General features: G+C 43.2%; 1 long non-coding RNA gene across 1 annotated transcript; it reads left to right on the top strand.

Annotated features, from left to right (window-relative positions):
• Positions 1-3,946: 3,946 nt before the first annotated feature.
• LOC112544789 (uncharacterized) lies at positions 3,947-14,683 on the top strand. Its single transcript, XR_012905438.1, has 3 exons — positions 3,947-4,090; positions 13,505-13,587; positions 14,546-14,683. It is a non-coding gene; the product is annotated as an uncharacterized LOC112544789 (long non-coding RNA).
• The last annotated feature ends 1,582 nt before the right edge of the window (positions 14,684-16,265 follow it).

Below are 16,265 nucleotides of genomic sequence, written 5' to 3'. Positions count from 1 at the left end.
GATGACAGTTATGGCCTCAGTCAAACTGTAATAGACATACATATAATCCAAATCACCAACTGATGATTTCAGCAGAATAGAATTTAAAAAAGAACAACCTGAGAATTTTCTATTTGTGGAATGTCCACAATTGGATCCTAATGTTCAGAGATCCATGCATTATTCAACATTCAGCCACTTTTTTACTCTTTTCACATTCAAAATTTGAGCTGTGATGCTTCATGATCTGCATAAATCACATGGCATTCTTACTGTTATCCACTGGTTTCTGGTGCAAATGATCATGTGCAAGTATGCCTATACCAGCAAGCAGGATTCATATAGAGCCCTTGCAAATGCAAGCTCAGAAATTATTTGATACTCCATATCTACCGCAGGACCATTATTAGTTTCATGATCTCCATATCCCCAGCTAAGGAATACATTAAACAATGACAAGCAATTAAACTTTGAACTACAGTGTGAAACAATTGTATATTCTTTTGGGTGAATCCTTAAATCAGGTTTTTGTTTATTTAAAATTCCCATGTCACTTCTCGTAGAAACGTTCCCCAGACATGTTCATTGATTGCCACTCTACCCTCCACCCCACTGGTGATTACATTTCAATGGTGATGAATGCATGGAGTTACAAACAGTGGGGACGACAGACTCTATGGGCCCCTAGGTAAGGAGGGGGTCTGGCTCCATGCCTCTGGAAGGGGCAGGACCTCAGGCAAAAGAGAAGGGAATGGGGCTAGTTTCCCCAGGCAGCATCGGTACCGCCTAGAGCCTGCTGCACCTACTCCAGGCAGCCCTCAGTACCACCTGGAGCATGCCATGTGGGGCTCTGGCAGCAATTTAAAGAGCCTGAGGCTCTTGCCACTGTCACTGTAGCAACAGCAACTGCTGCTGGCAGGCCTTTTTGCATCAGCAGGACCAAGGATATTTGCCCACTTTATGACAACCCTCATCTTAATAGTCCTGAACTTCAGACACTTGTGAGCATACCCTATTGAAAAATAAAGAAAAATACTGCAGATCCTTTTAAGGTACTGGGCACCTAAAAATCACTCATCAGTTTTGAAAATCTTGCCCAAAATCTTTGCCTCAATAAAACATTGAGCAGCAAGTTCCATAAATTAGTTGTACATTGAGTAAACCAAGTGTCCTTTTACCAATTTTAAGCTTGCTACCTTTTAATTTCATTTCAATCTCCCTTTCTCCTCATATTGCAGGAGAGCAAACAGGAAGACCCACCTCTCTATTCATTTTCATACACCTTCTATCATGTCATGTCTTATTAGTCTTCTCTCCAACCTATACAATCCCAATTTCTCTTCATACGAAAATAGTTCCATGTTTCTAATCAGTTTAGTTGCCCTCCACTGGACCTTTTCTATTTCTGCATTATGTCATTTGAGATGGAGGAGAGTTGAACACAGTAATGCAGGTGAGGTTGTGCCATCAGTTTCTATATTATGGATATTGCCTTAATACAGCACATTGATGTAATCTAGCATCTCAATTGCTTTTTGGACTGCTTGTGTGCATTGAGAAGTTGTTTCCACTGAGCTGTTAACAGTGATGACCATGCCTTTTCCCCAGAATTGTTACAGCTAATTTCCAGCCCATCAATAAGTATGATTAGTTCAAATTGTTCTTTCAATGTGAATTACTTTCACTTGTCTACATTGAATTTTGTCTGCCACTGAATTACTAAATTGCCTAGTTTGGTCCCTGTACATTCCATACAATCATCCCCTTACTAATCTACTCCAAGTAATTTTGCCTAACCTGAACATTGCAGCATCTTGTTGTTGACATACTTTTCCACATCATTACACAATTCCTCGTGCAAGTCCTTGGGGCACTGAGTTATTAATTTATTTCCTATGCTGATAATAGTTCATATTTATTTCTCTTAATTTGTTCTTAATCCATGCTGGAAATTTGTGCCCATTTAGTTGTCAATTGGCTTCATCCAGATAAGTCAAATTTACTACTACTTCAATACCCACTACTTTCATGGATCTAGAAAGTCAATTCTAACTGGCATGAAAGACATTTTCTTTTAAGCAGGCTGTGGTGAATATCAGATCTATCTGGGTGTTTTATAAACCTTATTTGAACAAATGTAGATGGCACTGTAGCAAAGCTCTCCGGTCTGTAATGTCTAGAGGCACTCAAAATGGGTTATCCTCTTCCATTCTGATTACTAATCCCTCTACTCTCTATAACCTTGTGCTTACGTTGTAAATTCTTTGGGGGCAGGGACCATCTTTATGTCATGCCATTATACAGTGTCTAGCACAATAAGATGGGGGCCTATTGCAATACAAATACAGGCAACTATTATCTTTTTAAAAAGTGTAGTGGTGACTTCAGTATGGAAAATATTTCAGCTTTAAAAAAAAAAAAGTATTACTTGACAAGTGCAGATAAAAGTTGCTGCCTTCCAATCTTCCACATCCTGTCCCCCATAAAACCATTCCTCCTCTGCCCAGTAGCAACTTCTCTCCAACGCAAACATTATAACAATCTAAATAAATGTACTTCTCAGACGAGATTGTCTATCTACTGGTTCTCTGCATAGTAACATAGCACGTCCAGATTTGCATATGTGTGTGTACTGGCCAGTCTAAAGTTTCCACTTCATACATCTTATGAAGTGGTTTCTAGCCCATGGAAGATTATGCCCCAATAAATGTGTTAGTCTTTAAGGTGCCACAGGACTCTTCCTTGTTTTTGTCTATCTTAGGTACTATTCCAGAAGCAGGCAGCTGGTGCAGATAGTATCCTTATCCTTAAGGTGATGCCCGTCTTGCTCACACATTTGCTTCATCATCACCCCAAAGCAAATTCTCTCCCTCTCCTAAAAAGCAGAATACTCAGATGTTAGATTTGCAGGCACATGCACCTTCAGTGGTTGACAAAGCAAGTTGTTCATCCGCTGAAGATAAACTTCAGTGCATGGTTGTTGATGGGTGCCTTGCATGTCTGCTGGTAAGGACAGCCATAGGCTCTCTGCAGCCCTTCAAACTCCCTCTCAGGGTAGTGTGGCCTAACAACCACAGGGTGTATGGACCTAACCTCTGCATTCTGGACATAACCACAAAGTCTATATACCTCCCCCCATATTCAGGGTAGCAGTCTTCTGACCACAGAGGCAACATATGGTATAGTCCAGTGGCCAGAGAGTCAATATACAATTCTGCTATGGTCCACGTAGTACAGACCAGCAGCCACAGAGTCAATATCCGATTCCTCTGTGGTCAGTGTAGTTCAGCCTAGTAGCCAGCAAGCCAATGCAATAGGCAAAGCTCCCCATGTGGGGTAAGTGACAGTGGGAGGGGAAGGGAACCTGGGCTCTCCCTCTCCACGTGGTTCCAGCCCAGGGCCCTGTCCACTGCTAATTCAGCAGGGAATTCCCATTGCAACACGCCAAGCTCTCAGAACAATTCCCTACCCTGGGCTACTGCCTACCCGTACCTTCTAGGTAATCTTCTCCATCTCTCCCTTCTGGTCTGGGGGGCTTCCCCCACCATCCCACCAGCAGCTGCTACTGCTAGGTACAGCTGTGCATCCTCCCCTGGAGCATCTGTGGCAATCAGCTATGACTGACTGAGCCTCCACAGGCCTTTATAACCAGCCTCCAGCTAGAGCATGCCCAGCAGGGCTGTGGGGGTGGGGCCTTCTCAGCCAGGTGAGCTGGTTAAGCTCCTCAGCCTCACTGCATGGTTGATACAACCCATCACAATGATGCTTGCATAATGTTACAACGGAGAAGTATTTGCATTCAGTTATGCCTGCTATGTTTGGTCTGAGCCATTTGCTCAGAGAGCTATTTGGATGTCTATTAATGGCTTTAATAGTATTAGGGTTTGCTTCTGGCCATGCAGTTAATCTTAAATATATACAAATGGAGTTATTTTGAAACCTGTTTTCCTGCCTCTTTCAACAGGCATTTTGTTCCAAGTGCTGACTTTCAGAATCTTCATGAGAAGGGTTTGTGGAGCAGTCTGCTATTATTTAGTCACAGGCAGATAGGGAAATGAGTTAAGCAATCAGAGTTCTGAAATCTACTGTTCAAGCTATGCAATGGATCAGGGTAAGATGAATCACTGTTTCTTTGCTCCTAGTGCCTGAAGAGCTTTAGAGTCTTAATACATTGTACCTTGGGCTATTGTGGAAAAAATGCCTTGCAAGTGGATATAAAATAAAGTCTAGTAATGTTAAATGATTCTAGGACAGTGGGGAGGGGATGAGAGTCTAGTAAGCAGACTATTTAGCATAATTTAGGATTCTAAATATTGTCCCTGCTTGAAGATAAAATACACTTTTGTAATTCAGTGTAAGAAATAAAGGGTATTAATTTTTAAAAGGGAGCCAACTGGGTTCTTAGGCAAACTAGCTGTCTTGCTCAGATTCTCAATGGTTCTGACCAATGGTCCCTCTAATTTTCCCCACAAATCTGCAAAGTGAATTTTGTTATGTGCAACAATAAGGAAACGATCTGTGGCAGAGGTGGAGTAAGGGATTTGGAGTGTTGGAAGAGGCTCAGAGATGAGGCAGGGAATTAGGGTGCAGGGAAGTGAGATCTCTGGCTAGGGGCGCAGGCTCTGGGATGGGGTTGGGAATGAGGGGGGGTTCAGGGTGTGGGAAAAGGCTTAGGGCTGGGGGCAGAGTTGCGATATGGGGGAAGTGAGGGCTCTGGCTGGGATGCAGGCTCTGGGGTGGGGCTGGGGTAAAGGGTTTGGAGTGCAAGCTGTCCCAGGTCTGTGGCAGAGAGCAGTGTTCCCTGTGAGCTGTACATTCAGGAGAGATTCAAATGCCACTCAGCTAATTAGCAAAGCACCCACAGCTAGGTTTTTTGTTTCTATTGGTGGTACACATTCACACTTGCCTCAGTGCAGATAAAAATTATTCTGCACATGGATAGAAAAGATTAGAAGGAACACTGGTGGAGAGAGAGAGATAGAGGATTCTCCCCAGCTCTCTCTCTCTTTACAGGAGCTCCTGGGCTGGGAGGGAGAGGCCTTTCTTCCCATCATAGAAGTTTCATGGCCAGGCCCAGGGCCAGGGAGAGGCATTTCATTGGGTAAAGTTCACAGCTTCTAACTCATCTAAGAGGAACAGTCATTTAATATGACTTCAATACAATTCAGAATAATTTATATCAACTGTCATGTACATTAGTTATCTCAAACACAGAGCGTTAAAGCGGAATTGTATACTCTTTGATTTGATGCTATGATTACAGTTTCATTTTCAGCCCCCATTTTCAGTTCTAGCAACTTCTAACTTTACCTTCTGGGTTTAAATTTCTCATGTTCATTCTCAGCATTGAGATAAATGTTTCTTGAAGAAAAAAAAATCTAAAGAAAATCCATTTATACATGTTGAGTTACTCAAGGGTGGAAGATCTTTTGAACATTAAAAGAATTATTTATGAATTGTCAGGTGCCAGTAGTGGTTCAAAACCTGGCCTATATTTGGGCAGTTTTGTGAAAGCAAAAGAAAGACCATTGCTACTTTGTGATTAAAGTTGCTGGGTTCTAGATAACATGATTGATTTCTTTTGACACACTTTAAATAAGCTTGCTGCTTCTTCTGCTAACAGTCCATTGATGCTTTACAAGCTGAATTAATGTTGTTGTCTGCTTTTAGGCCATGTCTACACTACACAGGTTTGCTGACATAAGGCAGCTTACACTGACCTAACTATGTAGAAGTACACAATGCAGTGCTCCTCCCACTGCTTTAACTCACTGGCAATGCCAACATAATAAAACTATCTTGACAAGAGGCATAGTGCTTAAGGCAACATCCTTAGAAAATGAAGTTTCGGTGTAAACACTTCATTGCTTACATCAACCTAAGTAGCCTCCAGGAGATATCCCATAATGCCCACTGACCATGATGCCTCTAGTCACAATTTTGAACTCCACTGCCCTGCAGCCAGGTATATACCCCTCCCCTGTGAAAGCCCTAGGGAAGATTTGAAATTGCTCAGTGTGAAAAGCTCACATAGCAACTGACCAGGTCAGCTCCATGCATCAAGTGCACACCTGCCTGCAGTCTATGTGGGGCGGGGGAGGGCAGATCTTCTAGGTGTGGGGAGAGGAAGCTGTGCAGTCACAGCTCCTCAGCTGCAGGAACATGCTCAGGACATGAAGGAAGAGGTCTACTATAGAGACACGAAGAAGTACCATGTAAGAATCAAAGAGCTGCAGCAGGCATAGCAGATTGCAAGGAAGGCAAACAATCACCTTGGGTATGGAGCTGCTGACATGCTGCTTCTACAAGGCTGAGGTCTGGGTGATTCTGGAGAATAGCTCTCCACTGATTCTCTCAAAGCCTAATGTTCATAATGCACAGCAGAAAACTGAAGAGCAGTGCAGGATCGAGGCTCTCACAGAGGACTGGCTTCAAGTTACCAGAGCATTTGAAAAACTGCTGGAAACCTCATAAGGTACCCATGGAATGATGGGATTGATCATCATATCATGCTAAATATGGCCCCATGAGGCATTTCAAATCTTTCCCAGTTACACAGCAGGATAACTACACCTGGTGCACTATTCTCTATGCCAGTGCAAGAACCGCTATGCCTGATGCACAGGGAGCATAGTATGGGCATGTAACAGCAGCTTAATTAAGTCCGTGACTATACATTGACATAATTCAAGTCATCTTAACTTTGTACGGTAGACAATACCTTAGCCTGCATATATCCTTTCCTCATCTTGTTCTTTTGTAAGAACCAAGATACCTGTTTGATGTCACAGAAGATTATTCTGCTGTGTTACCACATGCACTTCGAACTGTTTATTAAGGCTATTGTAAATTGGTCCTCATAGACTTTGGCATTGCAATTTGACCAGGAGTCTTTCTTTAGAAATATCCTATAAAAGAAGGGTCTTTGTCTTAGACCATTCTCTGGCTGAGCTTTAGGATGAAAGTCATTGCTAACTTATACATTTTTATTGTCAGATAAAGAGATGGCTGAGGAACATACCAAGTGCTAAAGAGACTTTTGTAGATTATGAAGCATCAAAGTAAGGTTGAAATATATGATAGAGAGAAGCCATTCATCAAGGTCATGTACCAAAAGAGATGAAGGATGAGTATGACATTTCCTGACTGACTCACTCGGCTGTGTCTACACTGGGCCACTTATTCCGGAAAAGCAGCCGCTTTTCCGGAATAAGCTGTGAGCTGTCTACACTGGCCCCTTGAATTTTCGGAAAAGCACTGACGATATACTGACGATATACTGTAAGAAATCAGCTGCTTTTCCAGAAAAACTATGCTGTTCCCGCTCGGGCAAAAGTCCTTTTTCCAGAAAACTGTTCTGGAAAAGGGCCAGTGTAGACAGCACAGTAGTTTTTCCGCAAAAAAGCCCCGATCATGAAAATGACGATCGGGGCTTTTTTCCGGAAAAGCGCGTCTACATTGGCCACGGATGCTTTTCTGGAAAAAGTGCTTTTCCGGAAAAGCATCCTGCCAATGTAGACGCGCTTTTTCCAGAAATACTTATAACGGAAAACTGTTCCGTTTTAAGCATTTCCGGAAAAGGGTACCAGTGTAGACGTAGCCACATTGTTTCCAACTATCTCTAAAGCAGTGTTTCTCAAAGTGGCCCACAGATCCACTCTGAGAAACATGCTAACTGGCTGCTCCTGGTTGTTTATTTACCGGCTCTGCAGCCACCGATCCTCCGGAGCCATTGCTGGTCGCCCCATTGCCCCAGGACCAGCCGGTCCCACCAGTCCGTACTGGTGTCCAGTCTCCACAGTGGCCTCTCCACCCTGGTGAGGGAGTCCAAAGCGGTCTGCACCTCCTGGTCCTGGAACAGGAGGGCACCAGCCTGGAGCACCAGCTGCAGACACTCCAAAATGGCCAGCAGGGGCCAGAGCAGGCACATGGCCACCCCTGGCTCCATGGCAGACAAAACAAGGCAAAAGAAAAAAAAAACAGGCAAAAGCACTAGGTGGCAAAAGGCAGTGGTGTCCAAAAGGCAGAGGGCAACCACCAAAACTGCTACAGCTGTCAGTCCCTACAAGAGGTCCTAAAGCAGGGAACAGGAGAGAAACAGCTGTCCAGGGAGATCCCTTTAAGCACGTGTCTCAAAGGAGCTCCAGCCCCCGCCCCCGGAAAGGGCTGGTGCCCTTTTGCCCTCTGCAAAATGGTTCCGGGCTTCTGCTTTTGCTCAAAAGCGCGCCGCCAATGTAGACGCACTTTTGCGCAAAAGCGCACTGTTATAACGATAACTCCGTGCCAGTCTAGATGCGCTTTTGCGCAAATACTTTTAATGGAAAAACTTTTCCGTTAAAACTATTTGCGCAAAATCATGCCAGTCTAGACGTAGCCCTGATGTATGGCATACAATACACAAAACATCCAGCCAAGAAATAATATCTTTCATGCCTTGCCTGGAGGAGTTTGTTTCAAGGGACACTTCCTTTGAGTGACCCGTTTTTCACTACAGGCCCATAGAACATAATGTTAAGCATATGCATAGATAACTCCTTACATAGGCTTTGTATATACATCTCTCAATGTTTATGATGACCAGTGAGAGACAGACTTTCATTAAAGACCTTTTGTGATGCTCTTTGGTGAGCCAAGAGGATCCAGGTACTTCTGTATGCCCCAGTGCTCTCTGCCAGTTGGCAATCAGAAGTTTTGGGTCACAGTGGGTCTTGTGGTTAAGGCTCATGAATTGGAGTAATGAAATCCATGGTCTGTTCCCAGCTCTGTCACTGAGTCATTTTGTGACAATTGGTAAGTCACAGGCAAACACATTTTCAGAAATGCACTAATTACCTACCTCCATTTTTGAGATAGACTAATTTTCACAGTGAGAATTGTGCGTCCTCCGTAATGACTTCCATGGGAGCTGCCCCTCTGAACATCACAAAGTGTCTCCATTTGGATACAGACTTAGGGTATGTCTACACTGCCCCCCTAATTCGAACTAGGGTGGCTAATGTAGTCATTCGAACTTGCAAATGAAGCCCAGGATTAAAATATCCCGGGCTTTATTTGCATGTTCCCGGGTGCCGCCATTTTTAAATGCCTGGTAGTTCGGACTCCCTGCCCGCGGCTACACGCGGCACCAGCTAGGTAGTTCGAACTAAAGCCCCTAATTCGGACTACCATTACTCATTGCAGGAGGAGTAACGGTAGTCTGAATTAGGGGCTTTAGTTCGAACTACCTAGCCCGTGCCACGTGTAGCCGTGGGCAGTGAGTCCGAACTACCGGGCATTTAAAAATGGCGGCGCCCGGGAACATGCAAATAAAGCCCGGGATATTTTAATCCCGGGCTTCAATTGCAAGTTCGAATGACTACATTAGCCACCCTAGTTCCAACTAGGGTGGCTAGTATAGACATACTCTTAGGGTACATCTAAACTACATGGCTCCGTCGACGGAACCATGTAGATTTGTTGTTTTGGCAAAGGCAAATGAAGCCGCGATTTAAATGATCGCGGCTTCATTTACATTTACATGGCTGCCGCGCTGAGCCGACAAACAGCTGATCAGCTGTTTGTCCGCTCAGCACGCTAGTCTGGACGCTCCCCTGCCGACATCAAAGCCCTTTGTCGGCAGCCCTGGTAAACCTCATCCCACGAGGAATAACGGGGCTGCCGACAAAGGGCTTTGATGTCGGCAGGGGAGCATCCAGACTAGCGCGCTGAGCAGACAAACAGCTGATCAGCTGTTTGTCGGCTCAGCGCGGCAGCCATGTAAATGTAAATAAAGCCGCGATCATTTAAATCGCGGCTTCATTTGCCTTTGCCTATGTGTCTAATCTACATGCCTCTGACGACAGAGGCATGTAGTCTAGACACAGCCTTAGAGAACACTTCTGAAAAATGTGTCCTTCAAGCTTGCTATCTCCCTTTCCTTACCTCTCTCTAGCAATGAGGAAAGGATTCATTCTGTAATGGTTGGGAACAACAGCCGCCTTTGGATAGAAAGCACTAGAGAAGTGGAGAGTATTATTTCAATACCACAAGACTTGTCAATCCTGTTACAGTATGGGAAAAGTTTGAAAAAACCAAATAGCACAAAAAAAGATGCTGATCAGGTAATTCACAGGCCGAATGAATACGAGTACACATGAGGTCTGGGTGTTTGATTTCACTGCAGCACTGGGACTATTCTATTGATTGTCAGCCGTTTTCTTGCGAAAGTCTGGCTGTTAGTTGGAGGACTAATTGTCAACAATACCCTTCTCTTTTTTTAGAGATTTGTTTTTCAGCTCCACTTTGAGATTATGACAGATCTGTTGGAGTAGTCCTTAGTTTTGAACCCTGCTGGGTTTGATATCTTAGTAAAGATTTTAGCTGCTGGGACTGAATACTGCTTTATAAGCTATTATGGCTTCAGACTCTCCTGGAGCTCACTTGATTAAGCTGCAACAAGACAACAAACATTAGAAAGGAGCATTGGTAGCCAATTGCTTACAACCCGGAGAGCTCCAAAGAATGTATCCTGCCCATCACACTGCAACCTTTTCTCCTCACAGAATCAGTTCTCCTTAGCCAGCTCTGCAATCTCTTCTCCTCCAGCACGTCCCTCGAGCTGCTGCCTAATCTCTCATCAAACAGGTATCTGTGCCCATCTGGGATGAAGAGATGTGCGTGAATCACACAGAGAGCAACAGAGAATTCCACACCCATCACAATGTTCTGTTCACCCTAGTACCCCAATGGAGCACAGAACAGACCAACTGATGAACAAACAAGCTGAGCCCTAGTAGGGGGAAGTCCACTCATTGAAAATACAGACTCCATGCAAACTATAATATTTCCTGCCTCCCTTATAGTCCCCTACAGGCATTGCTCTACAGCAATACAGGAATTCTGGGAGAGTACCTGGCATAACCAAGAGCAGCACCCTTTTGGAGGAAATTATCTGCAAGGTGTATGTGTAGTAATGAAAGACCAATCAAACCCATGTTAGCAACTTCCCTAGTTATTTCCTTTGCGATTCTTCATTAATAAATATTTATATCATTGCAGCACGCAGAGACCAACCATGATAGGGTCCCACTGTGCTACACACGAAACAGACATATAGATAGGGAATACACAATTCCTGCTTTAAGCATCTTCTGCATTCTTTGAAAAGCTCAGCCAGTAGTCATATCTGTAAATCCGCACACGATATGTTCACACTGTGCAAAAAACAAACAAAAAAGCGGCAGTGAGTCTCAGAGCCTGTCTCAATGGACTTTGTTACATACCCCCCTTAAATACAGGCTAACAATTTGAGCTCACAGGGCTCATGCAATGGGGCTAAAAAGAAGCAGGATCCATTCAGGATGGATCCTGGGTTCTAAAATTCAGTGATGAGATAGGTTATGGGTCAGGGCTGACTGCTATTTTTAGTCCGGTTACATAAGTCTGACTTATCTGCTCCAGGCTCTTGACACTCGTTTCTATGGGGGTTCTGTTGGGGTTTTTCTGCAGTGTAGCTATACCCCCTAACCCTAACTAGATACTGTCCATAGTACATTACAGAGTTCATATCACAGAAAGGTTGTATTTGTATTTCTATTAACTTGTGTCCAGCTCTGTGACTGGAGTCTCATGAGAAATCATGACCCAAAACACTGCAAATATAAAGAAATCCAGGTTCAACAACTAGTTCAGTCACAGGAAAAAAAAAAGCAAGATGAAAGCAACTGTCACATTAGAAAATATTTAAATCAGAATGAGTGTGGATTTCAGACACCTTCACATAGGAGCTCTGAATTAGGAATAAATGAGAGATTCATCAGATCTTGTTTTACTTGGCCATTAAAATGCCCAACTTTAGTCTATTGTTTTTCTTATAAGTCCTTTGGTTCTGTTTTTTATGTGAAATGCTTGAAATCAAATGAAAAGATTAAACGAGGTTAGACAAATCTTTTCACAGTACGTAAATGGTCTGAGCTCACCAGGCATACAAAGAGCTTAAAACAACAGCATAATCTGGACTTGAATAGTAAAATTCAGTGATGTGCGGAACATTGAGGAAAGGCAAATGCTCTCAGCAAGCACCTCTTCATTTATATAAAACAAAGGTGAGACCATTTCCAAAATTACAGAGGGAAAATAATACCAAGGTACTGTAAGTGTAGTATCGCTTGCAATTTCTTAGGGTATGTCTTCAATGCAATTAGACACCCACGGCTGAGCTGTGCCAACTGATTCAGACTTGAGCTGAGAGGCTGTTTAATTGCAGCATAGACATTTAGGCTCTGTCTGCAGCTCATGCTCTGGGATTTCCCCCCCACTTCCCCCATTGGGGGTCCTATAGCCCAGACTACAGCCTAAACCTAAAAGTCTACACCACAATTAACCAGTCCCTCAGCCCAAGCCTGAGCCAAGTCAGTTGGCACAAGACAGCTGCTGGTTTTTAATTGCAGTGTAGCCATAACCTCAGAGACAAGTCATAAACATTGGATGGGATCACCTAAGTGATCTCCAATGTATAATCGTACACAAGTAAGAATATTTGGAAAGACCAATGTGTTTTTAGAATTGCTAGTACAAACCTGATCATAAGAGCAAGTATTAAAGGATACAAATCTAATATACCATGCAGCAAGAATTGTTTTCTTCAGGGCACATTGCACCTGCAGCCTCTCCTGAAGGCAGATAAGAAAATAAGCTATAATTATATATAGTGATATAATTTAAGAGCAAGTTATATAAGATTGCCATGCTAAGCCTGCTCATTAATTAGCTGAAATGCCCACTCTGGGATGCCTTTTTCCCTTTTAAGAAATCCCAGGAGTCAATTCTTAGCATGTTTGTTATTTTACTTCATTTCTAAGTCTCCCAGCTACACAAAAAACATTGTTCATATGCCAAGATGGATCTCAATATGTTTGCTCTAAATTATTACTAGATTGCCAGACCCTGTTTTCAAAACCAGTGGCTTGCTAAAGTAATTAGCAAGCTTCAAAATGTAGTAAAAACTGTGCCTATTCAACTGTGTAGTTCTGCAGCACCTAATTAGGAAGAGTTAGGCTGCATAAAATACCCTTGTCAATGAAGGGTTATCTGCCTAGTTCTTTGTTAATGACTGTTAGTATAAAATTAATAATGAAAACTATATATTTAATGAAAGACTTTAAATCAAGTGTACTAATGGTAATACTGAATCATAATATATATAAAATACTGAGATGTTTTCAAATGAGTAATTGTCTCACTTGAAGCATCCAGATTCAATTTCTCACTGAAATGCACGGCAAGATATAAGGAGAATGATGTGGATCGTAATGATCTGTCATACCTAAGGCACTCAAAGCAGGCCATTATTCAGTCAATTTATCTTCTTTGCATCTGTTTTCTACTTTTTAAATTAAGGTTTTTTTTCTTTCACTTATGTTTATACTTAGGATCACGCTATAGCTAAAAACAGCAGTACATGCAAAAAATTGGGCGTACTTACATACAGAATGTCTTATAAGGGCTAGACGATATACTTAGAATTATCTCGGTTCTTTCTTTGTAGGAAATCCCAGACACATGCTGCCCTCAAAAGAATGAGTGAAAAGCCTTTTATTTTACATTTAAGGAACAGCAGTAGAAAAGAAGGTAAGATGGTCATCAGGAAAAGAGATTGATTTAATTTAGTTCTCTAAAGAACAAGATAATAATCATTCTGCTTTATTAGTAGTACTTAAATCCAATCCTAAAAGCACGCACATTAAACCTATCAATACCATAAAACATAACCAATCTTTCACAGCTAAACTCACTGCAAACTGTTTGAATAAGGCTATTATAGAACAAGGCTATTAGAGAGAGAAGATTTCAGTTCAAAGCTCAGAACGCTATTGATGTCTGAAGCATTTACATTTCCTCCAGCTACATAAAGAACTGAAGCATAGGAACTGTGGCCTAGAGAGTCACAGCTGGACACTAATTCCTGCTATCACTTGGGCACTGCCCAGTTACAGCTCTCCTGCACCTTCTGCAGTATCCATCCTAATTCCCTGTGGGGAAAGGATATCCCCTCCTCCCCCACAACATTCTGTGGCAGGTTGGTCACAGGCAGTGTTCCCTGGAAGCTGAGTGCTTTGGCAGCCACCCAGGAGAAATTCAGATGCCACTCAGCTGATTAGCAGAGTGCTCACAATACCCACAGCTGGCAGCCTGTGTTTCCAACAGTGATGCACATCTGCATGTACCTTCGTGCATATAACAACATGTATTCTGAACATGGATGGGAACATTAGAGTGAACATGGGTTAAAGGTACATTTTTCCCATTTCAGATAAAGGCTGTGCTTCCTCAGTCTTTCCAGGATGGAACCAGTGGTAAAAATGCCATTCTAGGGTCTCTGAGTTGGGAGAAAAAATTGGCAGACTGTACATGATCTAGACACTCCAAAATGAGGAGCAGGGCATAGTGGTTTCAGACTGTTAGCTTGCTTAAGCCTCAGATAGTCTATGCAGCAGTGTAGCATCCCATGATTCTTAACATAAAGGATCAGCTCAGACAGATTCTTTGGCAATATTTAAAGTGAAAGTTGATTCTTTTCTCTCTCCAGAAGATGCAAGCCAGGTGACCCTGACTATCAGAGGGAAGCATGGGGAATGAATCATGCTGAATGTTCCAGTGTTCCTAGAGGACAACTTCTGGGGTACTGTTTCCTATGTGACTGGCCCTGAGGACAGGAGAGACCCATCTCTCATCTCCACAAGAACTGACAAACTTTAACCAGAAAGAGATATGTAGGATTTGGGCAGCTTCAGTATATGTGAAGTTATCAGTAGCCCCAGAACTGATCATGGTCCACAGAGTGAGGAATCAACCAGTTCCCTCTTCCTATATAACTGTATCTGTACTTGAAGTGTGGAGAGGACCTGTGTGTCCCAGGTCAGGTTTCTCTTGAATTCTGAAGACTAGTCCCCTGGGGGTACTCAGCCTGGCCTTCCGTTCAGCCTGGGTTTACTTGTTTCCCAATCCCTCACTGGCTGTGGTCCACAATGGGTAAAAAGTGAAGTCAGGTCCTGGTACTCTGTAATAAAGGCATCAATTATTGCACTGTCACTATTTATTCTCTTCCAGGGTGTTGCATGTCACAAAACATGCACAGGTTTGTGGCTGGGCCTGGAGGTTTCTGTCATGGTGTGCGGGTGAGACAGCAGCACGGTCACCCTCTTCTCCTTTCACACAGCCAGTAGGTGGGGAGGGGAAAAAGAGGGGGGGGGGAAGAGAGAGAGAGAGAGAGATCAGTCAAACCTTCAAGCTGGTCAGAGTCCCAGTACAGGATAGCTCCTTTTTGTCCTCACTAAATCCACACCAAAACTGGTACAGTTGAGCTGCCTTGTTCCAATCAATGTTGACCATGAATCACCAGAACTGAACAGCATATGAGGCCCTTGCTGGAGCCACTATAGTGCAGATTCCACAAACTGAGGGACCAGGGAGCAGTCAATCTTGCCTATGGTCACTGCTGGGCTGGGGTCACCAAATGAAGGATGGTCACAGGGTGGTAGTCAGCACAGCCACTAGAGCCAAGATCAACAGGCAAGAGTCAGGGATCAGCATTTGTTATCAGGATGGAAACAGGTGGCAAGAGTCAGAGACCAGAGAGCAGCAAGCAAGATGTGATCTGGAATCACAGCAAACTAAAAGCCTATACGGTTGCTTAAACATCTTCCTGAGTTGGAGAGAGCATAGGCCAGTCAGAAGGCCAGAGGGTACTGTCTCTGAACCCTTTTAGGCTCTGCTTCCTGTGGTGCCTAATCTCCCTAATATTTTTTGGCCACAGCTCTTCATAATTTTCTGGTGGTGATATGGAAACATCAGCTGTCCCAAGAGCTGCAGACACAGGTTTCATTCCCAAGAATACTTACAAGGCGAGATCTTACCAAACTTTATTGCTCTCACTATTTCTGTTGTGCTTCTGTGCTTTCAGCACACCCACCACTACACCTGGAACACGCTGCTCCAGCTCACCCCATTCCCAGGACTCAGTTTATAGCTCCAGAAGGTATCACTCAGGCCTGCCTTTCCCATAGCATCTAGTACAGTGTTTCTCAACCTTTTTCTATAAAGTACCCCTTTTTCAAAAAAAAATTATAAGTACCCCCTTTTAAAATATATACATATAAGTACCCCTAGTACCTACAGTTTTCAGACACACCAATTTTTTTTCTACCATTGCAACACATTTGTTTAAACAACTTAATCGTAGCCAAGTGGGTGATTAAATTTTTGGGTGAAATTCTCCAAATTTCAGTTGTGTTGACGTACCCCCCAGA

This window comes from Pelodiscus sinensis, chromosome 7, assembly GCF_049634645.1.
Source record: "Pelodiscus sinensis isolate JC-2024 chromosome 7, ASM4963464v1, whole genome shotgun sequence".
Classification (NCBI taxonomy): Eukaryota; Metazoa; Chordata; order Testudines; family Trionychidae; genus Pelodiscus; species Pelodiscus sinensis.
Note: the sequence above shows the minus strand (reverse complement) of the source record. Positions and strands in the feature narration are given on the sequence as shown.